Source organism: Amblyomma mixtum, chromosome 9, assembly GCF_055824585.1.
Source record: "Amblyomma mixtum isolate Tamu chromosome 9, ASM5582458v1, whole genome shotgun sequence".
Classification (NCBI taxonomy): Eukaryota; Metazoa; Arthropoda; class Arachnida; order Ixodida; family Ixodidae; genus Amblyomma; species Amblyomma mixtum.
In genome coordinates this window covers 17,605,218-17,619,550 of record NC_143020.1, presented here as the reverse complement: position 1 = coordinate 17,619,550, position 14,333 = coordinate 17,605,218, and the positions used below count along the sequence as shown (strand labels likewise).

Below are 14,333 nucleotides of genomic sequence, written 5' to 3'. Positions count from 1 at the left end.
CGCAGCGCCTCCAACCGAAGGAACGCAGTGCGCCGCGTCTACAGGACACGCATGGCTACCGGCTGCCGCTGCGTGACGACTGAAAGCGTCTTCAGTAATTTTGGTCTATTTTGTTTTTGATGTTGATGCGACTGAGAGAAAGAAAACATAATCTACAGCTGGTACGACGTCACAGCGGCATAGCGCCACAGGTGCGCGGCGCGGCGTAACTGCAGCCGGGCTATCTGAAGGAGCGAGTCGGTCGCCCATATTCACTCCGCTAAAGGTCAAACGTAACTGCGGCCGGGTCACGCGAAGGCTTGAAAGTGCGAGTAGTATTGGTTTCGCAATAAAATCCGAGACTCTTAGTGAACACACTCCTGAAGCTGGGCCCCGATTCCGCAGCCGCCTTCTGGCGACACGGCGACGAATACGTTTTCATTAGCCAGGACTGTGGAAACATCTTACAGGCGACGACGACTGCTCATACGCGCAAGGCCACGACAAACGGCTAGCATTTCGCCGAACCGAAATCGGAGAATTGTAGTTTTGCGTTCCCGAAAGCAGCCAAAACGCGCCTAAGAGTGTTGGAAAATTTAAATGAACGCACAAATATATGCAACGCAAAATGTTTCACCAGGACAGAGAGGAGGAGGAAAACTTTTTGCGTTGCATATATTTGTGACGTTCATTTAAATTTTCCAATGCTCTTACGCGCGTTTTGGTTTCTTTCGGTGACGCAAAACTACAATTCTCCGATTTCGGTTAGGCGAAATGCTACTCGTTTGCTGTAATCTGGTGGATGAACTCGCTATTTCTGAAGGCTGAGCAGAGAAGCTCCCATTTAGGCACACGTCTGTGAAAAACAGTGCTCTGAAGCACTTAATACTATTATGATACTTTGCTGCCATACTTGACACAGCGCGACTAAAGCTATCTCGCGCAGGTGAAGAACGTTTTCTTGGCCTTGATAGCGCAAAACCGGTTCTAAATGAGGGCTCATACTTGATTCTTAACCCCGAAAATAGGACAAAACTCGAAGGTTGACAACAGAACCAACCGCATGCCCTCTACGTTCGTGTTTTGTCCTCTTTTTGCGTCATAAAAAATCACGTGTGAACGAAAATAAACTGGCCCAACATCAAGTTCTGTTAAACTATATGGAGATTCTGCCCGGGTTTCAAATTTAGGCTGTTTATGCAGCGATTTGCAGGCGATCAGTGCATCCTCCGAGGTAGGTCAAGGCGGCGGCGTTCCACTGCTGAGGAATGGGTCTGATATGGCTGTCGCGCCATTCCCAAGTTTTGATTGATGTGAAAAAAAAAAAAATGTTGCATTGTCAGGTTACGTTATGCGGAAAAATAAAACAAGTGGCCAAAAGTAATCTCGAGTCCTCTACTCTACGCAAATTGGAACAATATTTAGGCCGTAGGTGCAGAACACATGATTAATATGACCAACATCTACATTATGGGGACTTAGGTGTTTCGGCTCTGAGACGAAAAAAAGCATATGCGAAAGTAATTTGCACAAGTATATAGTAGGCTTCAACAATGCAAACCATCAAACTTACACTAGACGTTCCTGTGCGAAGAAATTTCGCCTTATAAAATAAATATTATGAGGCACGCCATCTAAGCCCAGGGCCTATGGTTAGAGCGCCTATGATTTCCCATCTGCGCCAATGGCTCTGTTTCCAAGTCGTCAATGGGAAGAAACCTGAGATTATTCATGCGCTGCCACCTCGCCTATTTATTCTAGCGCTTTCTGATGTGGATGCAGGTAGATGTCATGGTGCAGCTGTACATCCAGCATGCTTTAGCCCACATTCACCGCCGGTACGGAACGGACGGGGAATAAAAAATAGCCCAATTTCAAACACACAGTGCTGGCAGCTGCGAGCTAGAATACATGGCCAGAGGGGATGCGCTGGTGGCCGAGTAATGTGCGTCGTCGGGAATTAACGATGCTCTGTTTCGAACGCCCCAATTTGAATTCCGCACACGGCTATATTATTCGTAAATTATTTTTTTCTCAATACCACTCGCATGGAAAGTTTCCTATTTCACAATGGTTCGGCTCCATGTTCGACTTCCTATGGGGTTTGATGTTCTCCGTGATTTCAGGAGGGCGTTATCTAGTTTATTTATTCATTTTTACATACTGCAGCCCCTATTGAGGCTATTGCAGGAGTGGGGTGAACAATTTGTAAAAATTGTTTGTAAAATTTGTTGACCGAGAAGGGAACCTATGAAGCCTGAAATTCGTGGACTGCAAGTGTAAACTCTTTACGCCGAATCTAAATAGAAAGATATCGCGGCGTGGGCTTGTCATTTTACTTCACCTGTCTATACTTCTGCAAACAAAGGGCTCCTTTCTGTCGAAGAATGTGCCTATAAACATCTTTCTTTATTTCATTTCGGTTTACTTGCCAGTAATGTAAATAGTGGAGAGAGCAACAACAGCTGGGGAAGCAACCAGCCACTCACAGATCCTATAGGCCTGCGCACCGCGCCAACTCTAGCCAACCTGCTACCGAGGAATAGAGTCTACCTCACATGGAGCCCTCTAAGTCAGTACATCGCACAAACGACGCCCTGTTTCTTTTCGTAGCTGGTATTGGCAGTGATAAATTTGATGTGACGTGGTAAGCGCGTTGTCGCGCTCCGTCATTGTTCGCTGTCCGCGCTGGACACCAGTGAGATTTGGGCGCATAATGCGTTCAACAGTTGGGTGGCATTATGGGCATGTTTAAGCCTGGCGACCTCTGTCACGCCATAGGCGACAGGGAGCAGAGACATACAACAGAGGACCAAAAGGAAAAGGAATAGGTACCTAGTTACATGGTTCCTAGTTACATCCAAAGAGAACCTGAGCGAAGCTGGGCATAGAAGCAGACAGCATACCGCCATGACACCAAATAACTACCGATGTGCTGAGCTGCAGCGAAAGTTTGGTGCTAGGACAGGAAACCTGGCTGCGTTGTGCGCGCAAAAACTGTGACTTCACATGCGGAGAATCTTGAACCAACGTGATGATCAGGCAGGCCTTCATAAAGTCCAATAGACCATATTCGCATTAATAGTGAGATAATACAGAGTACAACCAACCACTCTATATAGCCTTTGTAGATTTCTAGAAAGCATCTGCGTAAGTATGAACTTCAGCGGTCAAACAGGAATTGCGGTATCAAGGTGTAGAAGAGCCTTATGTAAAAATACTAGACGACATCTATAACGGTTGCACACCTACCATACAGCAATGTTTAATTTCCAAATTTCACCGCGTTCTTAACAAAGACAACAACTACAGGCATGCAATAACGCTACAGTTGCAATTGTATTCTTCCCTGTCAAACTAAGTGAATTCGCTGAGTGAAAACAATGATAAGTTCTGAATAATGTTGGCTTCTTTATAGGCTGATAAATATATTTTCAAGCCTGGAAATAAGCACATTCCAGAATTGCTAATATTTGGCTCGAGTTACAACCCATTTTCGATGAATAAGTAGAAAAACGTGAGGAAAGCTTTGTGAAGGTAAGCTAGCAAGTTAGTGCAGTATTCAGCGAAAGCTGCCATAGCTATGGATTAGCCATTTAGCTACAAATGCTTCTCAGAAAGGATTATTCATCCAAGCAAAGAATGGTGAGAATTTTGTGATCGCTGAAGTCGCTGGAAATAGCGTCACTCACTGGACGACAGATGACTTATTCTCAAAGATGAATTCTATAGAGGTACTGTCATTCCTGGTTTTCTCTCGCGAATATGACGCCAAAACGAGCCTAAATTTTGTCATGGCTTCGATAAATGCAGCGCGCTGCATAGGAATATTGAAACCTCAAGCAGCCCAGTGCAATATTTTATGTACAGCTTCAGAAACGTTAAACCAAACGTAATGACATCGCTTATTGGTGCATTCGGAAGAAAATAGAAACAATCACCTTGGCTTTAGGCAAATGCGGGGTACACATTTCATCAATGCCAGTGTCGAAGCGTAGAGTCGTCGTCCAAAGCATAAGTGTGGTTGTGTGCATAGAATTGCACCAGCCCAGTTGGCTGTCGCTTCGCTGTCATCATCAAACAAACGTGTAGTCAGGGATTTCCAAAGGTTCTGTCGCGGCCATCCAAGTCTCTAACAAGCACGACACAGCCGCTACGTTCAATACATGATCGGGCACAATATCTGAAGCGTGTTTTAGAAGAGGAGTAACGGTGATAGCGGCTGGGGTTGTAGTAGTCGCCTTTACGCAGTCAGTAAAATGTGCAATGCGTCGTTAATGGCTAACGTAGATGCGGACTGCTAGCGTGGTTTGTATGGGCACCCATGCGCTCAAAAATGTCTGCTTATGGCGTGCCGCCACCACTGTGTTCGAAATCAGTGAAGTAATTGGCAATAATAACACCTTTGCAGCTTAGAAAAATAAGTTCGTAACATCAGACTTACCTGTTAATTAAAAATAAATGAATAGGCAAAATAAGTTTTACCGAAACTCTAACCATTTCAGGCCACATGCCACAATTTTGTTTAAGCCGTGGTTACCTACAATCTACAATGATTGCATGGTTGTGTTTACACTCTGGAAATCATGGCTAGTTAAGATTGGGTTTAGCAGGCAAAAATCTTTTTTTCCCAATTATCGTTTAAGAAAATAATGCTAAATAAAAATTTGTATTGATGTTCAATTTCGAGAGAAAAGGAGCGCAGGGAAAAAATGCAGTGGCTCCTACACCTAAAGCTCATTAAGAATATTGCAATGAGTCTATCACCAAAATATACCAACAACGAACTACTCGGCTGTACAAACATCACGCCACGTACTGCTGCCGAGTAATGACACTTTTCTTCTTGCTCCTGCAATAGGAGGAAGTGAATGCAATACGTGCACCGTCACAGAACCCTTTCCACTACTGGGTTTCAGCAGGTAAGTAAAGCAGCTCTGAAGGTGTTCTCTATCACGTGGTCTCTGCTGGAGTGAGAAATTAAGGTAGTTGTGCTGGTCTAACGACTAGTTAGCAGTCGGATTATTGTTTTTTGTTTCATACTTTTCTCTCATAAAATTTAGCTATATGATTAGAACTTAAGCGGGCTAGAAATTTAATTATGTTGGCTCTTTGCTTTATCATTTTGTGAGTGGCGTAATAAGTGTTAACAAAATAGAAGGGCCAGGAGTATGGGCTATGATGTTAATTATACGGTATACAAGAAAGGAGAAACACACCGCTTAAATCACTGAGACTTCGGCATCCAGTGAAAGTTTCTCTATGCAAGTCCTGACATGTTTCTTTTGCGGTCAGTTTGCTTTCTATCTATTTCTGAAACGTTAACAGACCTCTATAGTGATTATTGCACCGAGAACTGCCGTGTACGTGATAAGTATAGTTAATGGTAATCAAAATATTACAAATACCTTCATTACAAATGCCACAGTAATGGCTCAGTGGCTGTGGCGCTCGGCTGTGTGTTTCTCGTCTCCCGTTGTGTTCTGCTTTCTCTTGTGTGCCTCGTTTCCAACATCATACACCAGCTAGCCCTTCAGTGTGTATCACTGGGCGTTCGGCTACCGATCGCCATGCTGCGCTTGAGCTCGGCAGTGGTCACGATATTTTGAAGGGAGTGAAATTTAAAATAGTACGCTGCGGCTAATTATGATTATGCAGTCACAACGCGTTACCTTAAGAGATTCCCCATGCTAGTAATTGATTCTCGTGTATACTGCAAGGTGGCTCTTCCATGCCCCAACTGTGCCTGATGGAAAGTGTACACAGCACAACGTCGGTAGACGCCGAAGATTTTTGTTCTCATTGCGGCCTATTGCTTGTGTTCTGAACGAGAATCGAGGGAAATTTCTCTGGCTCTCCGCTTTGCTACCTGCGCACTGTGGAAGGTGAAAACTGAACAGTACACTAGGACGCTGCACGCCAGACACTATTCAATTATGGTGGGACTTCTAATGTAACATTCTGCCGTCCAAGGGCGCTACAGTGCCGGCGCTTCTAAAGAACCTCAGGCGGTCCAAATTATTCTGGATTATTCCGTACATAAACGCAGACCATGGATGGAGATCACACAAGGAACTGGCTGACCTCATGATTGGCAGATTTTGATAACTGAAGCAAAGGTGCACAATGGTGTTGATACCTACAAGTTTCGGTCTGCTGTTAAGGAAGGTCTTCTTAAGGGCAAACAATAAAAGGGTTCAAGTCTAAAAGTAATAAACGAGCGGTGATAAAGTGCGGATGAAATATAGCAATGCCTTTTGAAATCAAAGTATAAAGATCAGGGTGTATGTTTCTCAGTGGTAGAAATTCACGTGTATGGGAGGCCGATACGCAGCTCACAGTGTTTTGCACGAAAGGATGTGAAATAATGTTTTACACAGCTCATAGTGTTTCGCACGAAAGGGTGCGAAGTAATGTTTTGCAGATTTTCTTCATGATTTTATTTCGCATGCCACGTTATCTTATGAGGCCGTAAATGAGGACATGTGACTATCTGCTAGGTTTAATGAAACGACATTCCTCACTTTGCAATCACTAGCACACGGCCACAGTACAATTACTATGTTACTAACAGTGCCACAAAACCTCTTTATTTTTTATTACCCTTATTGCAATATGACCTCTTGCGCAGGAGAGCTTAATAAAGATACTGAAGCCAATATGGGTATCATTGTTGCTGGAGATTCATGGATCACTCAGCGAGAGAGCATCGGGAAATTCAGACGAACGGGACCAGAGGGTAGGAAGTTACTTCGAAAGGTCTAAAGTTTTCTGCTGTGGCTATAAGGCTGCACTTGGAGTGAATTGTATCCAGGAGTTTCTCTATTGTTACAAATTCACTCCCTACTTTGATTCTGTTGACCAGTTCCCTCTCAATCTATCAGCTTACCTGCCGGCCGCCCGTCTTAGTTAAATTGGTGTAGCCATGATTCCGCATAGGCGGTGGTCACGGCTAGAACCCTAGAGTAAGAGAAATTTTCCTTCAGAAACTACAGTTTGTAGAGTTGGCGTGGCTTCAAACCCCAAGGCAAGAGAGATTTGTTCTTCCATTTATTGAATGTTCTGTTTCCTTTCCATTCAAAATCCAATAAACTCCTTGAAAATGTGGTTACTTTATCTTAGTAACGACGCTTATGCTTTAAATGAGCATGGGTAGACACTACGTGCATGAAGATGAAGCTGCCCTTCCATATTTTAATGTTAATCTGCGCAGGGCAAAACAAATCAAATCAAATCAAAAATTTATTTTCAACATTGATACAATGTTGATGGCTTCCGTGACAAAAAGCTGTGAGGACAGCTTGACTAGGTCAGGGAACCATTTTGGCAGCAGCGACTTCATATACACTTCAATAATTCAAATACAAATGAAATGTGCAACCGAATACATACATTGTCCTACTTACTGAGTACAATAGTTAAAATGCAAGTGAATATTGTAATGGAATACACGGACTTCATTCATCAACTTAACTACGCCACAAAAGAACAATGTGCCCTACAATAAAACTACGCAACAAACGAATAAAAATTAGTACCATAAAGCGTTTTACACGTGAGACCCCGATGAGAAGGCAAACACACACACTCACTCTGTATGCCCAATTTCACAATCACCACTCAAAATCATAAAACAGTCTTAGAAAATTGCCCAGAAACAAACATGCTGCGCAATGCGGTGCGCGTTAGGGCAATGGAACCAGAAAATTGTGTTTTAATCTTGTTTAATAGAAATGGTACGTTGTACGTTAATGTTTGCAGAAGATAATTAGTGCGTGGCCGCGGTACAAACCATTCCTCAGACGCTCTGGTTCGATATGTGCGAGTTTGCAAAGTAAGAGTACACAGCTCCTTCAGGAACTGCTGGTAAGATACACTTGAGAAGTACAGCAGGTATAGTAGACGGTAATCGTAAATCTGTTGTATACTGACCAACTTGAACTGAGTAAAGAGGTCATGAGTGTGGTGAAAGTATGAAACATTAGCAATGCAACGAACAGCTTTCTTTTCGAGCCTATGTAGTATAGTTATGTTTTTTTTAGTAGTCGTGGCCCAAATTAATGTGCAGTAGTTAATGTGGGACCGAAAGACGGAGTGAAAAACTTGAAGTTTAATGTTAGTTGGAAAAATATCTCGAGATCGACGTATTAAGCCAACAGCGGAAGAGAGTTTTTTCACCAGTTGCTGTATATGCGCATCCCAAGTCATACGGTGCGATGGTACCACTCCTAAAACCTTGTGCTCTTTGACTATATCGATTGTAGAGCTGCCCAAGCGGAGCCCGCCAATCAAACTGACTGGTTTGTTTTTTGAAGCAAACAGAATGGCTTTTGATTTTTTAGGGTTTATTCTTAAACAGTTTTTGCTCGACCAATCAAGCAATTTGGAGAGAGTTTCATTAGCGGTATGCAGTAGGTGAAAACTATTATCTGATGTGAAAAACAAGCTGGTATCATCAGCGTACAAAACAAACTTGACATGCTTATCAATACGAACCACATCGTTCACATAGATATTAAACAAAAACGGTCCCAAAACGCTGCCTTGAGGGACGCCGCATGGTATTTCTTTAAAGGACGACAGACTGCCATCGATAACTACAGATTGCATGCGTGTTGCAAAGTATGACTTTAAGAGTGAGTGGGGTACGCCCCGAATGCCATAGTGATACAGTTTATTAAGGAGAACAGTATGGTTGAGGCAGTCGAAAGCTTTGCTATAATCTACAAACACCCCAAGCGTTAGTTTATTTGCATCCATGTTTTTGAGTATCAATTCCTTTTGAATCAAAAGGGCAGACTCGGTAGAGCACCCTTTTCTGAACCCATGCTGACATTCGGAAAGAAGTTTATGCTTGGTAAAAAAGGGGTCGAGACGAGACAGAATAACTTTTTCAAGACCTTTTGAAAACACTGGGAGAACTGACACTGGTCGGTAGTTGGCAGCATCATTTTTGTCGCCGCCTTTATATATAACTGAAACTTTTGCGCGTTTCATGTTTAGTGGAAAAAAACCCGTCTCCAAAGCAAGGTTATAAATGTGTACGAGGGCTGGACAGATGACGTCGAGGACGTATTTGACCGGTCGGACCTGGATATTATCTATGTCAAGGCTTTTACTGTTCTTCAGTGACGTAAATATGTTGTAAACCTCAGCTGTATTAGTTGGCACCATAAAAACAGTGTTCAAGAGGTTGTCGTCAAGGACGCAAGACGTTACAGAAGGAGCAGCATTGTTAGTCATGGCAGTTATGTAGTGGGTGTTGAAATGCTCTGCTAGAGCACCTTCACTAAGCAGTTGACCTTCGACAGTCATCTGAAACTGATTAGGCGCAGCTGTACGCAGGCCGAGTGCGTCGTTCACAATCTTCCAGATCCGATCAGGACGAGATGTCGAGGCATCCTGAATCAGCTGCTGAAAGTACTGCACTTTGGCTTTCCTTAGTTCTGATGTGATTCGATTGCGTAGTTTCTTGAACTCTGCAAATATGGAAGGCTTACGCGTTTTTAAGAACAGAGCGAAAAGCTTATTTTTATCTTCAATCATTTTTACCTGCTCGATGCCGATCCAAGGTTTTCTTATCGATCGACGCTGCCTAACAGATTTCAGTTTGAAGCATGCCTTGTAATGGGCAGAAAAAATAGTCATAAAAGTGTCGTATGCTTTATCTGCAGTACTTTCTGCAAAAACCTCAGACCAGTCAGTGCTAATAATTTTGTTCCTAAAATCATCGAGACTGGTGTCATTTATAGATTGAAAAATGAACTTTGAACGAGAAGGTTTGCGACGCACAGCGACGTCTGAATAAGCCATAAAAACAGGACAATGATCACTCAGGCTGCAATTGACTGTTCCGGCTGCGGTTACTGGTGTGTTGCTGTTCGTAATCAATAGGTCCAAAACCGATGAAGTTGTTGATGTGACACGCGTTGGTGTTTTAATGACGTTTTGAAACCCACAGGCTGCAAGTTTGTTGTTCAGTTCAGTAGAAGAGGTATTACCTGCAGTAACATTAATATTAAAATCTCCACCAAGAACTAGCCGCAATCGTTCGAAGGATGCATATTCGAGTAGGTTATCCACAAAGTCCATGAATCTTTTAACATCGCCTGAAGGAGGTCGGTATACGACAGCGAAAAGAGTGCTCTCTTGTTGCAAACAAAGTGCTTCATAATGTTTGGTGATATCGGTAAACTGGGACACCTTCTCACCTGATAAACTGTCAGAAATGTACATGCCAACGCCGCCACCACGCTTGTCGGTTCGATTGATAAAAAATTATTATAACCAGGTAACAAAGGTGCACAGTTGCTCGTTGTGCACCAAGTTTCAGTTAGCATGATAACATTAAATCGGAAAGAAAACTGATCAATGAAAAGAGCAAATTCATCGTGTTTTTTTGCCAGAGAACGGATGTTAAGGTGAATAAAGGATACTGTGCTTTTTGCAGATGAGCACAGTTTAGCTTTTCTAGGTTCAACAAACTGCTGATATAAGACATCAGAAAGACTGAACATTTTATGGTAGCTGCAATTCGCACCGCTTCATTAACAAACCATTCAGGAGATCTTAGTAAGGTCGTCCACAGACTCAATGTGAACAACATCGCTACCCTCAGTTTTCCGTGCCAATATTTTGCCATTGCGTGTCCACACGAACCGCCATTCACATGCTTTTTTACGTGCAATGGCCGATGACAGCAGCTTTTTTAGGCTTGGACACAAGTGCTCGTTGACGAACACTGGAGGGCTGCTTGCAGAGCTATCTGTACCGTCAGCACGGCTGTCAAACAATCCTAGACTTTCGTTAGTGATGCGCTTCCTCCTTGATTTTTCTAGAACTTGGTCACGTTTTTGGCGACTTCTGAACTGCACAACAATATTGCTCGCAGCGAACTTTTTTGTTTCTTGATTTTCGCTCAGCTCAACAATGTCGCTCTGTCGAGCATTCCGCGCTGACACACGATGGCAGGCCTCAATATCTAAAGGCGAGACAGGTTCGCCGACAGCAGTGCCAATTTTACTAACAAGCTCGATAACATCCTCCGTCTCTGTTTGAATTACACCTTTGATCTCAAGGTTGCATTTCCGAGAGTACTGGTCGTTGTGAACAAACATTTTTTCAAGATCTTTTATGCGTTTCTCATTTTCCTCACACTTCTTCCGAAGGCACTCATTTTCCTTCTTAAGCTGTTTATTTTCGGCAAGGACCTCCCCCAAGTCTTTTCTGAATTGCTCAAGATCCTTATTAATATACTCCATACTTTTGACCATTTCTCTCATCTCAGCCCTCTCCTCCCGACTGTCGCTCCGGGCGCCCTTTTCAGATGAATTATGGCCCTTTCCCATTCTAGACAGGTCCTCCTGATAGAAGAGCTACCACGAACAAGAATCTACAAACAGTCCAAATAAAACTAGCGGGAAGTTCGAATACGAAAGCAAGTCCATATAATATTTAGACAAACGCTTCTAGCCCTAAGCTGCATTCACTCGGATTACAAATTTGCTTTTACACATTGTTTAGAGCGCCGCCGCAGTGGCTCAGGGGGTATGGTGCTCGGATGCTCACCCGAAAAATGCAGGTTAGATTCCGGCCGCAGCGGCCGAATTTCGATGGAGGCAAACTCCTAAAAGCCCGTGTATTGTGTGCTGGTTAAGGAACCCAACCCTTCACTACGGGGTCCCTCATAGTGTGAGTCGCTTTGGGAAGAGAAACCACATAAAACCAAAATAAAAAGGAATGCCAGTTTAGCATTGCTAGAAACAAAATATTGATCGAAAGCACTTCTTTTCTCAGGTGGACATTATCGCCATAGAGCCGCCGCGGTGGCTTAGTATTTGTGGCGCTCTGCTGCTGACCCAAAAGATGCGGGTTTGATTCCGACCGCTGGGGTCGAATTTCGATGGAGGCAAAATTTTAGAGGCCCGTGCACTGTGCGATTGTCACTGCAGGTTAAGGAACCCCAGGCGGTCGAAATTTCTGCAGCCCTTCTCTACATCGTCCCTGCTAGCCTTAGTCGCTTAGGATCGTTAAACCCCCATAAACCCATAAACCCCAAACATATATGTAAAAACGCGATTGAGGCCTTCATTGACCCAGGGGAGCCAGTTATGCTCCCTTCCTTTCCTAAAAATCTAGAATGTGTAAACCCTGTCCTGTTTTCAGAAGAAGAAAGGCGCATAGCTGTTCGCGCCGTAGATGGAAGCTCATGAAGCAATTGAAGTGGAAAACATTTCATTTCCTCATCGAGAGCTTGGTGTTTTGAGGTCCGTGTTAGGTGGTCCCTAATCCATGACTGTTGGCGACCTGGTTGGCCCACTCGACGGCCCGGATTTGCGTCTTCGGGTCTGATCTGGCCAGCACAGTCTCCCTTCGCTGGAGACAAGAGATTTCTACCAGCTCCACCGGAGGCGGCTCTTCGATACAATCCCATAACATATATATGGTGGTAAGTGGTGCTTTCGCCACCGCGGAAATATTGGGGTTCGTATTGCGAGGGGTACATGAGTGACAGTTACGCAGGGATCGTTAGCGAGTGCTTCTGAAGCCGTCTCCGCGTTGTTTCTTGTGCTTTCGACAGCATTTTAGCCAGTTTTATCAGGAGAGGGGGGGGAGGAGGTTAAGCTCACCTGCCCAAGGTATGATGGTTTTTAATGTCATGAAAAGAGGTTATGCCGTCTCTCGTAAACCCCGGAAGAATGTGCCAGCTCCCTGCCCGGTTGAGTTTCCCAGGATTGTCCGAGTGGGAAGGCACCCATGCAGTTTGACCTCTCTGGGAGGTTGGGCTGCTTTTTCAAGAATGCTTAGATGGCGGGTGCTATTCGACCACTCGCGAAATTGCGAACGGCGAATTTTGAGTCGCTGAAGATGATATCATCGGTGGTATTAGCTATAGCTGAAGCTATTGCCGCCTCCTCCGCGATATCGCGATATCGCGATCCGCGATATTTCAATAAGCGTCGAAGGTGTTCTGAACCTCAATCTGAACATAAATGTGAAAGAAAGTAGTGGTCCTGATGATATCCCTAATGTATTTCTGCATCGTTACTCTCTTTGGACCAGCCGCTATTTGACTACCATCTTCCAAAAATCGCTATCATCCGCAACCGTCCCCGTAGCCTGGAAGCTTGCAAAAGTTATTCCCCTGTTTAAAGCTGGCAGCACCCAAATCTTGTCCAACTATCGCCCCATTTCGTTAACTTCACACTCATGCAAATTACTAGAACATATCATTCATAAGCACATTACAGAATTTCTTGAAGCTAACAATATCTTGTGCAAATTTCAGCATGGGTTTCGGCGCGGGCTCAGTACCATTTCACAACTTGTAGAATTCACGCACGACATTGCTAGTTCCCTCGACACGGGCTCACAAATCGACGCTTTATTTATCGACCTTTCTAAAGCTTTCGACACCGTTCTCCACAGCAAACTTCTTTGTAAACTTAATGCAATACTCAAAAACCCGTTACTGGTAGACTGGATATCAAGCTTTCTTTCTAATCGTACACAGTATGTTTCTTTCAACTCCTGTTCATCTGAAACTGTTAATGTATCATCCGGTGTACCACAAGGATCCGTGCTCGGGCCACTGTTGTTCTTATTATACATTAATGATTTGCCAGAAAATATTATTTCTAAAATTCGGTTGTATGCAGACGATTGTGTCATATACAGTTCAATTAACACCCCTGAGGAGCACGCGCAACTAAATCAGTCATTCGTGTCATTCTGCTCATGGTGTGAAACATGGCAAATGCAAATAAACTTTCGTAAATCTGTATACATGTCATTCTGTAATCGCACAATACCATCTTCTTACACCTACTCATTCAAAGATAATTCTCTGAATCAAGTGTCCGAGTACAAATATTTAGGTCTTCTTTTTTCTTCTAACTTGTCCTGGTCAAAGCATATTAACACAATATCCAATAATGCAATTCGGAGGCTCGGTTATCTAAAACGTACACTAAGTGTTGCCCCACAAGAAACTAAACTGGTAACATACAAAGCTTTAATTCGTCCACTTTTGGAGTATGGGTCAATAGTCTGGAATCCTCATAAACAGTCCGATATCAGTAAGCTGGAATCCGTCCAAAGGAAAGCAGTACGGTTTATTTGCCGACGGTATGACAGACATTTTTCACCTTCATCCACTCTTCCTGCCATAGGCCTTTCCCTCCTTTGTACCCGCCGCGACAATGAGTGTTTAAAATATTTTCATGGTATTGTTAATTCATCCCGCTTTGCTTCACTGTCTGAGTATTTGCATTTTTCAGCATCTTCATCTACAAGGAGCTACCACCCATTGAATGTAACACCCATTCACGCGCGCACTGATATGTTCAAATTTA

General features: G+C 43.6%; 1 protein-coding gene across 1 annotated transcript in view; it reads left to right on the top strand.

Annotated features, from left to right (window-relative positions):
- Positions 1-4,857: 4,857 nt before the first annotated feature.
- LOC149328411 (uncharacterized) overlaps positions 4,858-14,333 on the top strand; it is a 51,402-nt gene continuing 41,926 nt past the window's right edge. Inside the window, exon 1 of the mRNA XM_089562206.1 lies at positions 4,858-4,901. The gene's annotated coding sequence lies outside the window, so the exon portion shown is untranslated. The remainder of the gene's footprint in view (positions 4,902-14,333) is intronic.